The sequence below is a fragment of the Canis lupus genome, chromosome 25 (genome assembly GCF_011100685.1).
Source record: "Canis lupus familiaris isolate Mischka breed German Shepherd chromosome 25, alternate assembly UU_Cfam_GSD_1.0, whole genome shotgun sequence".
NCBI classification, from domain to species: domain Eukaryota; kingdom Metazoa; phylum Chordata; class Mammalia; order Carnivora; family Canidae; genus Canis; species Canis lupus.
Window position 1 is genome coordinate 16,577,133 of NC_049246.1, and position 17,926 is coordinate 16,595,058.

The 17,926-nt window shown below is 36.0% G+C and overlaps 1 long non-coding RNA gene across 2 annotated transcripts in view; it reads right to left on the reverse strand.

The window, feature by feature from the left end:
* Positions 1–3,290: 3,290 nt before the first annotated feature.
* LOC106557750 overlaps positions 3,291–17,926 on the reverse strand; it is a 43,651-nt gene continuing 29,015 nt past the window's right edge. Inside the window, exons 4-8 of one of the 2 annotated variants that reach the window (XR_005378480.1) lie at positions 6,910–7,035; positions 6,511–6,654; positions 6,192–6,411; positions 5,574–5,910; positions 3,291–4,881 (exon numbers count right to left, since the gene is read on the reverse strand). This is a non-coding gene — a long non-coding RNA (uncharacterized LOC106557750). The remainder of the gene's footprint in view (positions 4,882–5,573; positions 5,911–6,191; positions 6,412–6,510; positions 6,655–6,909; positions 7,036–17,926) is intronic. The other variant, XR_005378479.1, reaches the window with a different exon arrangement.

Consider the following 17,926-nt stretch of genomic DNA (forward strand, 5'->3'; position numbering starts at 1 on the left):
CCATATCTTCTATCTACTCACATACACTCAAAATACTCATATACACCTTTAAAAAAAAAATCTGCTTATAAATAGTTTGGCCTTACAGGTTTTCTTTGAGATATTGCCCAATGATGTGAAGAGGAAGCAACTTCCCTATTTTAATTTAATCCTTGAGGTTTAAATACTTTCATAAATACTCTAAATTTAAAGTATTTAAAGTAAATACTTCGATAAAAACTTTCATTTAGAGACAAGCAGTCATGAAATAGCCTTCTCAAGATAACACAGGAGCAATATTTTTGCAAAGTAGTTATACGGTCTCAAAGACTAAATGCTATAAACTGGTAATAATTATTTTCCTATCATGCATTTCACTAGTATATTACTTTATATTTTTAACCTTAAGTTCTTTTTATTAATTGTTTAACAAAGCTATCATTTATGTAGCAATTTACAACTCAAAAGCATGTACTTCTTCCAATACAATGCCAAACTGAAAGCTACTACCATTATAATCTCCCTCTTGCAGGTGGGATATGATTGGTTTGCTGTAATAGGTCTCCCAACACCCCAGCTTTCTCCGTTGTCCCTGTTCTGAGTTCCTGCATCCAGCCCTATTGTAGCAATATGGCACCACCACACTTATTAGAGGATCCCGGGTATCTGCTCTCACCAGCTGGGGCTCCTGGAGGATGGGGGCCCTGTTCCCTTTGCTGCTTCAAGCTTCACGCAGCACCTGACACCCACCAGGCATTTCATAAATGTTGAAGAACTGCCCTGACACAAGGGGCTGATCACCCCAACACAGACAAGTTGGAATGGAAATAATAGGGAACAGAGAAGACTTTGACAAATGTCAAAGGACGAGGGTTTCTGAGAAAACCTATGGCAGGAACAGTTTCTTGACTAAGGGTTCACAAATCCCTTAAAAAGCATAGTCTGAATGTTAACCTCTGTGCCCACTATTTGCAGATGTTGTTTTTATGGTTGTCTATACACTGGAAATAAATGTTTATAAACAGTATATGGTTCTCGGTCATAGTGTGGTTTTGTCATCATTATAAAATCCTGAGTTAAAGAATGTGTTTAGGCGTTATTAAGATAGATTCCTGAACAAAGAGGACACAGTTGAAAATTGCTGGCAAAATCCAAGAGTTCAAAGAGAGCCAGAAAAGTCAAAATACTCCTTAAGACATGGCTCCTTGAAAAGGCTTATTATCCTAATTTAGCATATTACAGGTTGCACTAATAATCATTTCACTGCTCTTCAGAAATGATGAGAAATCAACTAGCAAATAAGAACAGGAAAATATCTTTACTCCATAAACCATGTGGTTTGTTGACATAACTGTAGAGATTGCCTTTCCCATAAAAGGCACAGAAAAAAAAGTCTAAAATCAACATGATAAATACAGTGTCTAAATAAATCCAATACAGATAAAAAGAGGAAAAAAATAATTAGCAACCCAAACAGAAAGATCTCAACTTCTCCAAATTCAAGGCAGTCATGTTAAAGAGTCACTTTTTGTAAACACAGCATCACAGAGAATTCAAAATCTCAGCCAGTGAAAGAAAATCCTTCACCAAACTACCTCACAATTTGGAGCAAAAAGTCATACACATAAATAGTTCATATGCCCCATTTTCTTCCTGGATGAATGTCACAATTTTGGCAAAAATGAAATTCATAGCACCAGCTATTTTTGCTATGCAAACACACTAAAAAGGATTTTGGCTATTTTTCATATTGAATCAAAGTATGTTTTCCATCTTGGCGTAACTTTATAACTAAATTAACTTTTTCTTCTCAAATCTTACTAAGCTACCTAATAACATGTGAAAATAAAAAATAAAATTCAAGAAAAATTCAAATTCAAGGCAAATCTCTGAGATACTGACTTTACTAGGTGGCAAGTAATTCCATATATATGCTAAAATACTCTATTCTGATTCAATGCACTTAACTGCATTCTAATATGTCACATATTATTTTAGAGGCTGCATTCCCATCAGCCCCAAATTATATTAAATTTAGAGATTTGGAAACAATGACCTTCCCATATAAGGTGGAATTCTTACTCACTTTCATGTTCTAAAATAGGGTTGTTGCCCACTTAACAAACAAGGTATTCACTTAAGGTCGGTCTTCACAATAATTTTATAAAAGGTCTTTACTGTAGCTAATCTCAGAAAACATTATTTGGTCCATAGTAGATTCCTATTTGTGTGGCTTAACTGTACTACATAATGTTAAAGAATGATTTTTAAAACTAGAAACTGAACACAATGTTCTTCCAGATTCTTTACCAGCTTAGTCATTTATAGTGAAAAATTTCTACTTCTTTCAAGCAATGATTTTATTTTCACAGTTAAGATTTTCTGACATTATAATTTTATGCAAAAAAAGAAAAGAAAAGAAAACCCTTTCTGATGGAGTGAAAGGGCATGAAAATTTTAACAAAAGTTTTAAAAAATCTGTAACACAAAAGGAAAAGCTGAACAAACCATCTCTACTACACAGTGAAAAGAGATACTCAGGCAAAAGACCTGCTCTTCCAAATATATGTAATCATCATTTGAAGATTTGTAACATTCAGAGACATTTCTGTATATAGATATGATCACATATGCACTTTGTAAATATTGGCAATATTCCTTGACTTATCAACATTCCTAAGTAGAAAAATGCAATGTGGATGTGAAACTAAGTATACGCCGAGAACTCAGCTAGGCTTTATATCTGCTTCGTGGTTTACAATATCTGCTTAAGTGCACAAATGTCTAATGGGTAGTCTCCGATTCAGTAAATCCAGTCTATAAGAATGTCTGTCCTTGCCATGGTTTGATCTTATGTTGCTCCCACCAGAGCCCATGGACACGAGTACAGATCAAATAGCACTCTGAACACCTATCAAGGCAAGGCAGTGTTACCAAAACATCAAAATAATAATTTTTGAAAGAACTTGATACTTGAATATTTTTTGAAGCATAGAAAAAAATGATAGAAGGAAATCAGAACTTTGGCACTTTAGAATTTAGAAATGTTTTTATTTTGATTTACACATTCCTGCCAAAAGGGAATGTGTAAAAGACTGGACATCAACCATAATCTCCTCACTACTTCAGGCCTCTCACTAATTTCTCACTGGAACAGGAAAAGCTCGTGATGCATTGTTAGCCTTGACCCTCAACACCAGGATTCCATCACTTCCCACAAGGAGCAGCAATATTTATTAAATGCACCAGAGATCATTCATCAGATATGAGTGGCAAATTCCATATACCTTAGATGACAATCACACCTTTACATTCTACCTACTGGGTGGAAAGAGAACTAAAATTATAATATTGATTTATTTTTAAAATATCACAACTCTGAGTCAATTTTTGAAAAGTATTTCCCATTAAACTGTTATTTAAGCAGCAAATACTCTTAGGATACATTTGAAGCCGTTAGGTATATTGAAAACGTCTGCTTCCCACTGGATAGAAGATACATAGAAACACTCACACATATACACAGCAAAGAAACAGCAAAAATAGTCTGATGTATTGCCATAATCTTTGCTAACACATTATAAATTACAGTAGTGATAATACACAAAAATTAAAGGTCTTTGGATCTCTACAACTACTTCAATTTCCTTCAGGTATAATTTTTCTAAAGCCAGTATTAAAGTAACTGACATACTGAATAAATTGTCAACATAAAGAAGCATAGCACTGAAGCTCATCAAATACATTCCATTTTACAGACAAGGAAACAGCCACAGAACTGAAGTGGCTTGCTAAAAGTGGCACTTAAATTACAGACAAGAATTGTGGAGGACTGTTAAAGTTTCATTGTAATTACAATTTTTGAATCTTCAAAAAATTCTCCTAATCATAGAATACATATTCCTTTCATGAAAAAATTTTTTTAAAGTTTAGAGAGCTGAAATAACTGGGAACTCCTCAAATTCCATTCCTTGTGATAGAATTGGAATGGACCTTTTACAGTGTATTACAAATTCCAGAGGCAGAAACAAGGGAAGAGCTAAGACATCTCAGAAGGAAAAGGGAAAAAAAAACAGTCTCCCAAAAACAAGCTACAGTCAACATGCCATTTAGATAAATTAATATCTTCACTCCCCAAAACTCAGCCAGATATTTTTATTTTGTTGGGGGGGGGGTGGTAATTTCTGATTTATGGAGAGTCTCAAGAATTTGTTGCTTAATTCTACTTTAGTAATAAAATCTTTGGATATCACTATTTTGAAATATTTTACATAGTCCATCATCAAAAGCCCTCACCTCCTAAAAGGCATTCAGCCATTTCCTACTTCTTATGTTTTGCCCTTAATCATCCCTCCGGAAGACTTTTGAACTGTAAACAATCAGGATTTAAGACCTTTAACATCAGGGGAAACATCAGTATGCAACACACCCTAACAGATATTTAAACTCTCATGTGCTTTCTATAATTTTCCTAGCTACTGCCTAGAGCGGTTATCTAGGACAACTGTAGTGTTTAAACAAGGGTGTGCAATATGGGGTCAAGGGGAGTCGGATGGGTTAATGTTTGTTCAGCACTTTGGACTAGACAAACTTGACACTGGGCCTATTGTACTAAATATAAAAGGTGCTTTATTTGACACAGGAGGCCAAACAATAGTAAAGCAAAATGTTAAGTGGAAGAGTTGAGGGAGAGGAGGAAAAAGACTACATCACTACACAATTGATGTACAGATCGCTCTATATTTAAAATGATCCACACTGAGTAAGCCTTTGGCTGCTGCTTTCCATCCCATGGAAACAGGCTCCAATTCTGCTTTCTGAACAAGACATTTACAACTTCAACTCTTGATGCTGTTGAAAATCTCTCACATTTTTGAAGTCATGTTGAAATCGTAGAATTTGCTGCACAGAAAGGACATTCTAAGATGTAAAGCTAGAATGTCAAATGACTAACTTGGATTATACCATTGCTCAGACCCCTGCCTCTGCTAAAAGTCTATGACTTACCTGGAATAATAGAATATGACTAGCTCTGTTTCTAATATTTCTAGACATCGTTCACTCACACATGTCATTTCACAAGTTCAGCAAACATCCATTAGGACCAGTGTGAAAGGGGCAGTGCGTGGTGCTAGAAGGTATGTGAAAAAGCTAGTGTCTACACTGGAGCTGATTGGGCCTTGCAAAAAGGATGGGCAGGATCCATCTCAGATTTGTCTGTGATGAGCCATTGAGGAGAGGTACTATCCCCACAAGTATGACAGAAATTCAGAAGAGGAAGGCATTATGAACTGAGAGAATCAGAGAAGCCAATGAACACAGAAACATTTTAACTGGACTTTTAAAGATTTCAATGAAGAATGATAAGGACTCTGTTCAGGCTGCTGTTAAAATCTTATGGGAGACGTAGTTCTTTAAATAAAACTCAATGTCTTCTAAAGTGAGGAAAGAATAACAAAGAAAGGCCTTCATTTTGCAAGAGAATATCAGAATGCAGCAACCCCTCTGCCAGAGAATGGGGGAGTGAGAAAAAAGCTATCCTCATTAAAAAGAAACAGCTGGGCCAGGAGTGGTCCAGAGCCTATAAAACTCACACTTTGTTACTTTCAGATTAATATTCTCTTTGGATCTAAGTCTTCAGCCAGCAAAAGTCCATCTTTAAAAGAAAAATAAGCAAGAATGTTTTCTAGCCAGAGAAAGCATTTCACTCTCATTGTCACATGAGGCTTTTCCGAACAATGTCGCTTCTGGTCCTCCAGTCTTCAGCTATGAGCCGTCCACTCATTCATTCAACAGTTGTTGTTTGAGGCCCTGTCTATTGGATGCCAGAGATATGATGATGGGCAAGCACAGCCCCTGTCCTCAAGTAGCTTACAGTTTAGTAGAGGTGGAAGACAAGCAGACACTCTTCCTTGTAACAGGTCCACTAATCTGGAAGAGAATGAGTCCATGGGCAACATCATTCATAAGCTTTGAGTGAGCCAAGAATTCATAGAATCATGACATTCAGAGCTGTGGGATACCTTAAGGACTTTGTCCAGATGTGGAAAAGGAGCCTCAAAAAGATTAAGAAATTTAGGTCAATGTCTTAAATCCACACCTGACTACTGTCCAATGGTCTTCCCATCATGCCACTGAGCTTTCTTCACACTACAGAGCATTGAGTGTCAATATCTTACTATTACCCAACCAATAAAGACTTTATCAATTACCTTTGACATGCATGTCAGTAGACTAGTAAGGCTTAAGTATCTCTGAGCACATTTCCAACTGTCAAGATCAAAGAGTACGGTTCTCCATGTTCCTGGACGGGAGTTTAAGGAAGTGCAAGTGGGATCCTGGGAATTGAGTCTGAATCTTCAGAGGTTTTATCTGCTGCTGTTCCAAGAATCCATTTGCTCTGGTTTTGATCCCAGTATAAATCTCTGTGCTCTATGAAGTGTGACAACATAAAATTTGTTTATTTCAATAGAGATCTGGTGTGCCAATACTATTGTCCAATATCTTAAATATAGCTTTGTATATGGTTACCTAATGATTTCTCCAATTGTGCTTCATACACCAAAGGTGCTATTTTGACTCATCTAAGTTAATTGGGTTCACCACATAGTATGAATGATAGCAAAGAGATTTCCTTTGAATGACGTATATTTCAAATGAAACAACTCATTTGAACTAAGTAGAAAAAGAAGAAATGATTATTTTTAAAAGTGAATACATATGCAGGACAGAAAATTATCCAAGAGTTTCTTTTACTGTGAAATGTTTTCCTATCCTAAATGCCATCAGGAAAATTATATGAAATTGCATGCAAAAAAAACTCTATTCTGCCATATTGTAATAATATAGTATTTTTTAAGGTGTAACTTTTCCTGGAGTTGTCAAATTCTGGTATTTCCATAAAACACTAGAATTTTTAAAAGTTTTTACCTCATTTTGTACTCTCCTGATTTCACAGCTGCCCCAGTTTCTTCCACTTGCATTTTACTTGTCCCAATTCAACTGCTCCTTCTCAGAGGTCTTGTGCTACTCCTGGAAACTCTGCCTTGTGGGAGGCTGGGAAAAACAAAGATCAGGTTTTGGAAAATGCAGCCAGAAGCAGAAATGCCCTCTCTCACTGGCTGGAACTGAAGGCTTGGGAGCACCCAAGAGGGCCTTTTCAGCCCCTAGGCCAATGGTAGTTTGACTTCCACCAAAGTAGAGAGGAAATGAACACTGGACAAGAACCCAACCCCATAAACATAATAAAAATAAATAATAAATAAAAATTAAATTAATACTATAGCATGAGAAAGGAAAAAAAGTAATAGATGAATACCTTTTTAATTGAATTAATGTGTTAAGGAAGAAAAACACATGTCTGAGAAATACTTCCAGAAGAGCCAACTCTCCAAAGTTAAGAAATTGATTTCAACATAGAATGAATGAACTGGAAACAGAGGTGTCGTGCCTGGGACAATCTTAAATACCTGACTCCACCCCAGGACTTCCTCCAGCTGAGTGGGAGCCATTTCCTTGCCTTTGCCATTATAGAAGGACGGGGTTCTGCAGTAGAAAGGATATGTACCCCGCCAATACCCCACCAGACCTGGAAAAGCAAAACTTTGGAAACCATGTGCCTGGGAGTGGAGAATTTGCCGAAGCTTTATAAAGTGCAAGTCTCAACCAAATGTTTTACTTGTGCCATTTAGAAGTCAATTTGTCAACAGGTCCTATCCAGTTTGTGCTAAAGGAAATCATTCTCTGCAATATCCTCTCAACTCCATCTCAACAAAGAAAAGTGACAGTCAAGTGATGAGAACACTGACCTACTTTCCCTAAGTTCAGTTCAGTCACTACCTGCCTCCCCATGTCTGATGTATCTTGAATGGAGGTTGACTCTTAGGAGTGGCTAAAAGAGAACTTGACATGCCTGTGTGCCACAGTCTCAATCATCTTTTCCAAGCACCAGAGCTAGACCTGCCTCTGTTGAACACAGGCCACTCCATCTCATTTGCTCTCTTCCTTCCTTCTGACTTCTCTTCTCTCTCATCCTCTATTCTGATGTGAAATTTATGCACTTGATTTATTCTCATTTATTTTATTTTTTCATCTCCTTGGCTTGATCCTATTCTTGCCTTATTCTCTTGGTTCCCATTTCCAGATGTAATTGTGTTGTCACTCACCTTGCCTTATACACAGTTCTACACAGATTGGCCTAGGCTGTAGAATCAATACTTTGAGAGAAAAGGGATCTGGTAGGCTTTTTTAAAAAAGATTTTGTTTATTTATTTGAGAGAGAGAGAGAGCCTGAGCAGGGGGAGGGGCAGGGGGAAAGGAAGAAGCAAACACCCCCCACCCCAGCTGAGCAGGGAGCCAGACTTGGGGCTCTCAATCCCAGGACCCTGGGATCATGACCTGAGCCACCAGGCACCAAAAAGGGATTTATTTTTAAAGAAATAAGGTAAAAGGAATTCTGAAATGTATTCCTCCATCAGTATTTTGTAGAACTCATCATGGCTGAGTCTCCACCCCACACTACCTGCAGGCATCCTCAACAGATGAAGCATCAATATCACACTTAACATTTGTAATTCTCTCTTATTTTATCTGACTATTCCATAGTTTTTTTAGGTGCAAATATTTAAGTCTTCTAAGCATAAATTCTCCTGAATTTCAACCTATAAATATCTGTTTTCCTTTCTGCCACCAGTTTAATGATAAAGGTGTTAATAAGAAAGGTATGATTATAAATCACTTTGAATCAAAGTAACAGTCTTGATCTATAAAAAATAAAAGTTACTGCCATTCATATAAACAAAAATTAGGATTTACTTGATGGAACAGAGCATCTGATTCCATGATGATATGAATCATTTGTTGTTGTTGACTGCTAGTGACTAAGAGGCACATGATTAGAAGCATATTATAATCATTTTAGTGGATTTTTTTGTCATGGATCCAGATTTTATAAGGGAAAAAATTATTTAAACCTTAAGGATGTATGTAATGAGGATATTATTACTGGAAATATACATTTAACATTATTGCTAATAAAAATAAACTTGGTTTAGAAGTAATGTTTGCATTTCAAAGCATTAACGGGATTTTTATGTGAATTGATTTATTTTAAAGTAAGTAAAAACAAAAAAATGAAAAAAATTAAATAATACATGTTTGAGATGAAAATTACAAATGATCCATATCTACACCAGTCTTCATTAGGTTACAAGTTTAGTGACAAGAATCAGTGTATAATTCAATTTTCATTCATTCAACAAGTGTCTGTCAAGAGCCTGTTATGGGCACCATGGAAATAATAAGGAGCGAAACAGATAAGTTCCTGAGCCCTCACAAAGGAGGGAAAAATAAAAATAAAATAAATTTGAAAAGGCAAAATAAAAATGCTTTGAGGAACTAAAAGCCAAAGTATGTAATAATAGTAAGAAATAACCTGTTCATTTAAATGAATTCAAGTCTCTAGGTCCAAATGGATTACATTCAGAATACTAAAAGAATGTGCAAATACAGAATCATTGCATTTCAACTTCAGAGAGAATGTGAAAAGATTAGAAACAAGATATTTCCTGAGTTCCAAACACTATGGAAAAGGCTAAAAGAGGGATCCCTGGGTGGAGCAGCGGTTTGGCACCTGCCTTTGGCCAAGGGCGCGATCCTGGAGACCCGGGATCGAATCCCACATCGGGCTCCCGGTGCATAGAGCCTCCTTCTCCCTCTGCCTGTGCCTCTGCCTCTCTCTCTCTGTGTGTGTGACTATCATAAATAAATAAAAAATTTTTTTAAAAAAAGGAAAAGGCTAAAAGAAAATAGGTTAAAATTATGATTTAAGAGCTTATATCAATCTCCAGAAAAATTCTTGAATAAATTACTAAATATAGGCCTGTAAACTCTTTCAACGGGAGGCAGAAATCACTGAGAACCAGCACTGATTCACTAAGAACACATCTTGACAAATGAAGCCCACTACAATTTATTGACTAAGAGTATTAGAGCAGTAGGTGGTGAAGAATGCTATAGACACTTGGTTTCTTAATTTCAATAAGGTATTTAGCAAAGTCTCTTGTGATATTTTTTTTGTATGTGGGTAAGAAGAAAAATTAGAAAACTAAAAATACAGCTTGTAGATTTCTAACTGATTGAATTGCCAAACAATGAATTAGCAAAGTAAGGTCAATTTGAGTTCCCAATGATATGCTAAAGTTTTAGTTCATGGGCCTGACTTGGTGGACATTTCTATTTAAAAAAAGAAAAGAAAGGGGGGCACCTGGGTGGCTCAGTGGTTGAGCATCTGCCTTTGGCTCAGGGTGTGATCTCAGTTTAGGGATCGAGTCCCACATCGGGATCCCTGTGAGAAGCCTGCTTCTCCCTCTGCCTATGTCTCTGCCTCTGTGTCCCTCATGAATAAATAAAATCTTTTAAGGAAAAAAAAGGAAAGAAAAGAAAACAAAACTCTCAGACCAGTGAGTGACCCTATACAGTATGTTGTATAACAGGATCTAGATGTAGAAGATCTCAATAGACCAGAACAAATGAGTCCAAAACAACAATATCAAATACACTAAGGATTAATCATATAGAGCTTCGTTTAAGGTTCAAAACATAAACTCGCCAACTCCTACAGATGCACCAAATATACAGCTACACGTGGAGTAATTTCCTCTGAAAGAAATCCACAGTAACTCCTACATGTTGGGTAAATGAGAAAATGCCTACATCAAAATGCATAAGAAAGACCAAGACACATTCTATTAACTCCATTCCTGGCAGAATGCCACAAAATCAAGAGAGAATCTCCAGTTCCCAGCATCTTCCTGGAGAGCAAAGGGTTTGGGCCATATATCTAGTATCCCAACTTTTAAGGCTCTCACCCAAGGAATGGGCTGCCAAAACATCAGGCTCTAAAAGCCAATAGGGTTTACATCCATGAGTCCCACTGGACTGTAGCGAACAAAGAAGCAGTACTTAACAGGCATACAAAAACCCATGGCTATCCCCCCAGTTCTCAGTGCAAAGGAAGCAGGCAAAGGAAGCAGACCAAGGAAGCAGACCCATGTCACAGTCTTTCCCTAGAAGGAGCTTGACTGCATCTTTACAAGCTACTATCTTAGAGCCTGGCTTCTAATTAGCACACATCTAGGGGATAGCTGTGATCCTTCCTAGAACCCAGGGAAGCCAATGGGCATGTTCCCCACCTTCTTTCTCCAGCTCACTCCAACGATCAAACCAGCACCAGCACCTCTCTGGAAAGAGGTCACACACATGTCTATTACAACTGCCAAAAAAAAAAAAAAAAAACCTGCCACAGGCAGGAAAAGCCTCTGAAACAACCAGCTCTGATGCAGCCAATGAGGTTGCATTCACAAGTTCCACAAGATTATAGCAAACAAAAAAGCAGTTTTTAAATGGACGCATAACTACCCCACCCTTGCCAGTGACTGTATATCCAGGCTCAATGCAAAAGGAGTAAACAAAAGTGCCCATCTCTCAGTTTCTCCCTGAAAGAAGTTTTAATCCATAATTCCCAGCTACAGCCAGAGGGTCATGCTCCAAAATCAGCCTATGTCGAGGTGCTGTGACACTTCCCTCTGGGACACTGTTGGGTCTTGGCACATTCTCAACTACTGGGAGTTACTGGGAACAAAGACAACAGTGTGGACAATCACAAAGGTATGAGACACAACAAGGAGCTTATACCAGGCTGATGATGTTCATCTCCTGCTTGAGACCAGTCTGTCAAGACTGGGAGAGGTAACTGTTTCATCTAATGCAGAAAAACAATCATGGAGTGTCAAGGAAAATGAAGAAATAGGGGAATATGTTCCAAACAAAAGAACAAGATCAATTTCCAGAAACCAACCCTAATGAAATGGAGATAAGTGCATTATCTGGTAAAGAGTTCCAATAATGGTCATAAAGATGTTTGCCCATATCAGGAGAGCAGTGCATGAATAAAGTGAGAATTTCAATGAAGATATTAAAGATATCTATAAGTAACACATAAAAATTTATTCAAAGAAATAATGGCTGAAAATTCCCTAACCTAAATAGACATCCAGATCCAGAAAGCCCAGAAAGTTCCAAATAAAATAAATCTAAAGAGATCCACAAGACAGATTACAATTAAATTGCCAAAAGTTAAAGACAAAGAGAACCTTAAAAGCAGAAAGAGAAAAGTGTACAAGGGAACCCTCGTAACACTATTAGCAGATATCTAGGCAAAAACTTTTCAAACAAACAAACAAAAACTTTCCAAGCCAGAAGGGAGTGCCATGATGTATTCAAAGTGCTGAAAGATAAAAACTGCCATTCAAGAATCCACTATCCAGCAAAGGTATGAGAGATGCATACACATCAAAGGAGAGATAAACAAAAAATGAACTTCATCACTACTAGACTAGCCTAACAAGAAATGTTAAAAGGACTTATTCAGACTGAAACAAAAGTATACTAATTAGTATTATAAGAACATATGAAAGTGTAAAATTCACTGGTATAGGTAAATATGTAGTTAAATTCAAAGAACTCTAATATTGTAATAGTAGTAAGTCACTTAGACCTCTTATATAAAGGTTAATGACAAATATATTAAAAAATCTATAAAATAATTTGTTAATGGATATATAAAAAGTGTAAATTGTGACATCAAAAACATAGAGAGGGAGCAATGTGAAAATACAGAGCTTTTGTATGCATTTGAGGTTAAGTTGTTCTTAGCTTAAAATAGACTATTATAAAATGTTTTATGTAAGCCTCACAGTAACAACAAAGCAAAACATACACAAAGAAAAAGAGAAAGGAAACATTTATAAACATTTCACATTCAACATTACAGCACCTAAATATATAAAGCAAATACTAACAGAATTGAAAGGAGAAATAGACAGCAATACAGTAACAGTAGGGCACTTCAATACTTCACTTTAAACAATGGGTAGATCATTCAGACAGAAAATCAATAGGGAAACTTTGGACTTAAACTACACATTAGACCAGATGAACTTACCAGCCATTTACAGAAGATCCCATTCAGGAGTGCCAGAAAACACATTCTTCTCAAGTATACATGAAACATCCTCCAGGATATATCATGTGTTAGGACACACACACACACACACACACACACACACCTCAATAAATGTAAGAAGATTGGAATTATATCATGCATCTTTTTTTACCATGATAGTATAAAACTTGAAATCAATTACAAGAAAAACATCAGAAAATTCACAGATACATGGAGAGTAATTAGCATGTTACTGAATAACCAAAGGGTCAAAGAGAAAATCAAAAGAGAAATTTTAAAAATCTTGAAACACATAAAAATGGAAATGAAACATACCAAAGTTTATGGAATGCAGCAAAAGCAGTTCCAAGGAGTTCACAATGATAAATGTCTACATTAAGAAACAAAAAAGATCTTGAATAAACCACCTAATTTTTTTACAGCAAGAAAATAGAAAAAGAACAAACTAACTTAAATTTAGTAGAAAGGAGATAACAAAGATTAGACCATATAAATGAAATAGAGATGAAAAAAATATTTAAAAGGTCAGTGAAACTAAGAGATTTTTTTTGAAAAGATCAATATAATTGACAAACCTTTAGCTAGACTCACTATGGAAAAAGAGAGAAGACCAAAAAAAAAAAAAAATCAGAAATATAAGAGGATACATTACAATTGATACCACAGAAATATAAATGATCATAAGTGACTACTATAGGTTAATAATTGGACAACCTAGAAGAAATGGATACATTCCTAGGAATATACAACCAAGACTGAATCATGAATAGATAGAAAATTCTGAACAGACCAATTACTAATAAGGCGGTTGAATCAATAATCAAAAATCTCCCAATGAAGAAAAGTCTGGACCAGATGGCTTCATTAGTGAATTCCACCAAATATCTCATTTAGAATTAATACTAATCCTTCTTAAACTCATCCAAAAAATAGAAGAGGAGGGAACATTTCTAAACTCTTTGTATGAGGCCAGCATCACCCTGATATCAAAGCCAGTCAAGGACACTACAAGAAAAGAAAATTAAGAGCTAATCTCCCTGATGAACATAAATCCAAATAATCTTAACAAAATATTAGCAAACCAATTTCAACAATGTATTAAAAGGATCATATGCCACAATCAAGTGGTGTTTGTTCCTGGCATGCAAGGATGGATTGACATTACCTGAATCACTCAATGTGATATACCATGTTAACAAATGGATGATCATTTTAATAGATGAATAAGAAACATTTGACAAATTTCAACACCCTTTCATGTTAAAAAAAAAAAACAAAAAACAAAACTTTCAACAAAGTAGGTATAGAAGGAATGTACTTTAACGTAATAAAGGCCACGAATCCCAAGCCAAAGCTAACACTACACTCAACAATGGAAAGCTGAAAACTTTCCTCTACAATCAGGAATAAGACATTTGCCACTTTTATTCCACATAGTTCTGGAAGTCCTAGCCAGAAGAATTAGGCAAGAAAAAGGAAAAGAAGGACATCCAAAGAGGGAAAGGAGAAGTAAAATTGTCTCTGGTTGCAAGTGAAAACTCTAAAGTCTTTAGAAAAACTCCAAAGAGTTCACCAAAAAAACCTTGTTAGAACAAATAAGCAAATTCAGTACAGTTGCAGGACACAAAATCAATATGCAAAAATCAGTTGTTTTTTTATACACTACTGATGAGCTGTCAGAAAGGGAAATTAAAAAATCCAATTTACAATTGCACCAAAAAGAATAAAATACCTAAGAAAAAGTTTAACCAATAAAGTAAAAGACCTATACACTGAAAACTATAAGATACTCATGAAAGAAATTGAAGAGGACAAAAATAAATGGAAAGACATTCCATGCTCATGGCTTGGAAGAAAGTATATTGTTAAAATATCCATACTATTCAAAGCAATCTACAGATTCAGTGCATTCCCTATGAAAATTGCAATGGTATCTTTCACAGAAATAAAACAACCAATCCTAAAATTTGTATGGAACAACGAAAAAAACCCAAATAATCAAAGCAACCTTGAGAAAGAACAAAGCTTGATGCATCATACTTACTGATTTCAAACTATATTATAGACACATAGATCAATGAAACAGAATAGAGAGCCCAGAAATAAACTCACACATATCTGTCCAATTAATTCATGACAAAGAATCCAAGAATACACAGAGAGGGAAATGACAATCTCTTTAATGAAAAGATTGCTGGGAACACCGGATATCCCTATGCAAAAGAATAAAACTTTACTCCTATCTTATTCCATACAAAAACTAACTCCAAACAGACTAAAGACTTGAACTTAAGACCTGCCACCATAAAACTCCTAAAAAAATACATAGGATATAATCTCCTTAACATTGGTTTTAACAATGAGTTTTTGGATTTGACGCCAAAAGTAAAGATAACAAAAGCAAGAGTAAACAAGTGAGACTACATCAAAGTAAGAAGCTTCTGTGTAACAAAAGCAGCCTACCAACTGGAAGAACATATTTGCAAACCACATATCTGGTAAGGGGTTGTTATCTAAAATATACAAGGAACTCACATAACTCAGAGTAAAAATATACTCAATTTAAAAATGGACAGGGGCACCTGGGTGGTGCAGTTGGTTAAACAACAGATTGTTGGTTTGGGGTCAGGTCATGATCTCAGGGTTGTGGGATCAAGCCCCTGGATAGGCTCTGCACTCAATAAGCACAGAGTCTACTTAAGACTTTCTCTCCCTCTCCCTCTCTGCCCTCCCTTCCATCTCCCTCTCTCTCTTTCTCTCTCTAAAAAAAAATAAATAAATCTTTAAAAATAAAATAAAATGAATAGACATGTCCCTAAAGAAAGCATACAAATGGCCACAGTTACTTGAAAAGGTGGTCAACATCACTAATCATAAGAGAAATAAAATCAAAACCAAAATGGGATATCATCTCACATCTGTTTAGACCACAACAAGATGTCATCTGACACCTGTTAGGATGTCTATTATGAAAAAGACAAGAGAAAACAAATGCTGGTGAGGGTGCTGAGAAAAAAGAACCCTTGTGGACTGTTGACAGGAGCATAAATTGGTGCAGCCACTCTGGAAAACAATATGGAGTTTCCTTAAAAAAATTAAAAATAGAACTACTCTATGATCCAGCAATCCTATTTCTTGAAATATATGCAAAGGAATGAAAGAGGATATCGAAAGATACCTGCACTCCCATGTTCACTGTAGTAGTGTTTGTATTAGCCAAGATAGGAAAACAACTCAAGTGTCCATCAAAAGATAAATGGATAAAACTGATGTGGCATGTACATACAATGAAATATTATTCAGCCAAGAGAAAGATGAAAATCTTACCATTCATAAAAACATTGATGAACCTAGAAGGCATTATGCTAAGTGAAATAAGCCAGACAAAGGAAGACAGTATCATTTATATGTGGAATCTTTAAGGAGAAAGAGAGAGAAAAGAAAAAAAGAAAAATTCCAGCTCATTAAAACAGAGTAGAATGGTGATTGCCAGGGTTGAAGGAGTGGGAAAAATAGGGAGAGGCAGGTATAGTGTTCAAACTTTCAGTTATAAGATGATAAGATTTGAGGATCTAATGTGTAACATAGTGACTACAGTTGATAACACTGTATTGTATAACTAAAATGATCTAAGAGAGTAAAACTTAAGTTTCCTCACCAAAAAATGAAAATAAATAAATATGTGAGATGATGGGTGCGCTAATTAACTCTATGGTGAGAATTCTTTCATAATGTGTACCTATATCAAATAATTATATTTTACACTTTAAATATATTACAACTTTGTCAATTATACTTCAATAAAACTGAAAAAAGGAACATATTCATATGCATATATGGAACTAGAAATACAAAAAGGAGCCCATTAAAGCATAAGCAGAGTAGTGGGAAAAAGTTCAAACAAAGTTGGAGAAGTAAGATATCTTTCAGGTCATTCTATTTGAATATTTCTCCCCATCTCTTAATGTATACCTACCGTGGAATTTATTAAGGTCAATAAACTTAATTGTATATTCCAATAAGCTTAAAAGCAAGCACCACTAATTTGAAAACGGGAAGGAAATTCCCATGGTAATAACTTTGCTTTCTAAATTAGTCCACGTGGTGATTTTCTTTCATCTTCCCATTAAAGATTTAGACACAAATAAACCCACTCTGAGAGAGATATTTTAATAAAAGCAAAACTAACTTGAAAAACAAAATAAACTGTACCAGAAGGCAAAAGCCCACGTACCAGTCACTGCAGTTCATGTCAAAGTAACGTAGAATGGTTTTCCTTCCTTACATTTTTGTTTTTCTTAAAGAGCAATGTAAATCAAAATTATAACACAGTGAACAAAAAAGTGAACACATTTTTCAGCCATGTGGGTAGATGTATTGCATTCAGTCTGTTCAGCCCAAATCTGGGACACCAGAGAGAATCCAGACAAGCAGAACTACATCCAAGGACACAATGAATAAACTGGAGCAAACGTCCTTTGTAGATCAGTGGGTAGACTGAGGAGTGTTGCCCCTGGGAGAGGATCCTAGGAGGGGCATGGAAGCTCCCAGCAGTGCCCCGGGAAACAATTTTATTTAGTTCATAGAGCTCCAGAAGGTACAACATAGCTCAGAGAATGGAAGTTACAAGGAGGTAAGCAGAATATTTTACAAATCAAAGCTATTCCAAAGTATAGTGGGCTTCCTCCTTTGGAGATAAAGCCTCCATCTCATAGAAGAAGCCAAGCAGGGGTTGAGCAGCCCTCTGTTAAGAAAGGAGAGTCACTGAATTGGGAAAAAGTTTCAACCGAAGTAGTGGTTTTCAAGATTTGTTTATTTGAGAAAAAGAGAGAGAGAGAGAGAGCAGGGGGAGAGGCAGAGGGGAAAGGAGAGATGAACTAGACACCCGATGAGCTGAGCGTGGAGCCCAATGAGGGACTCAGT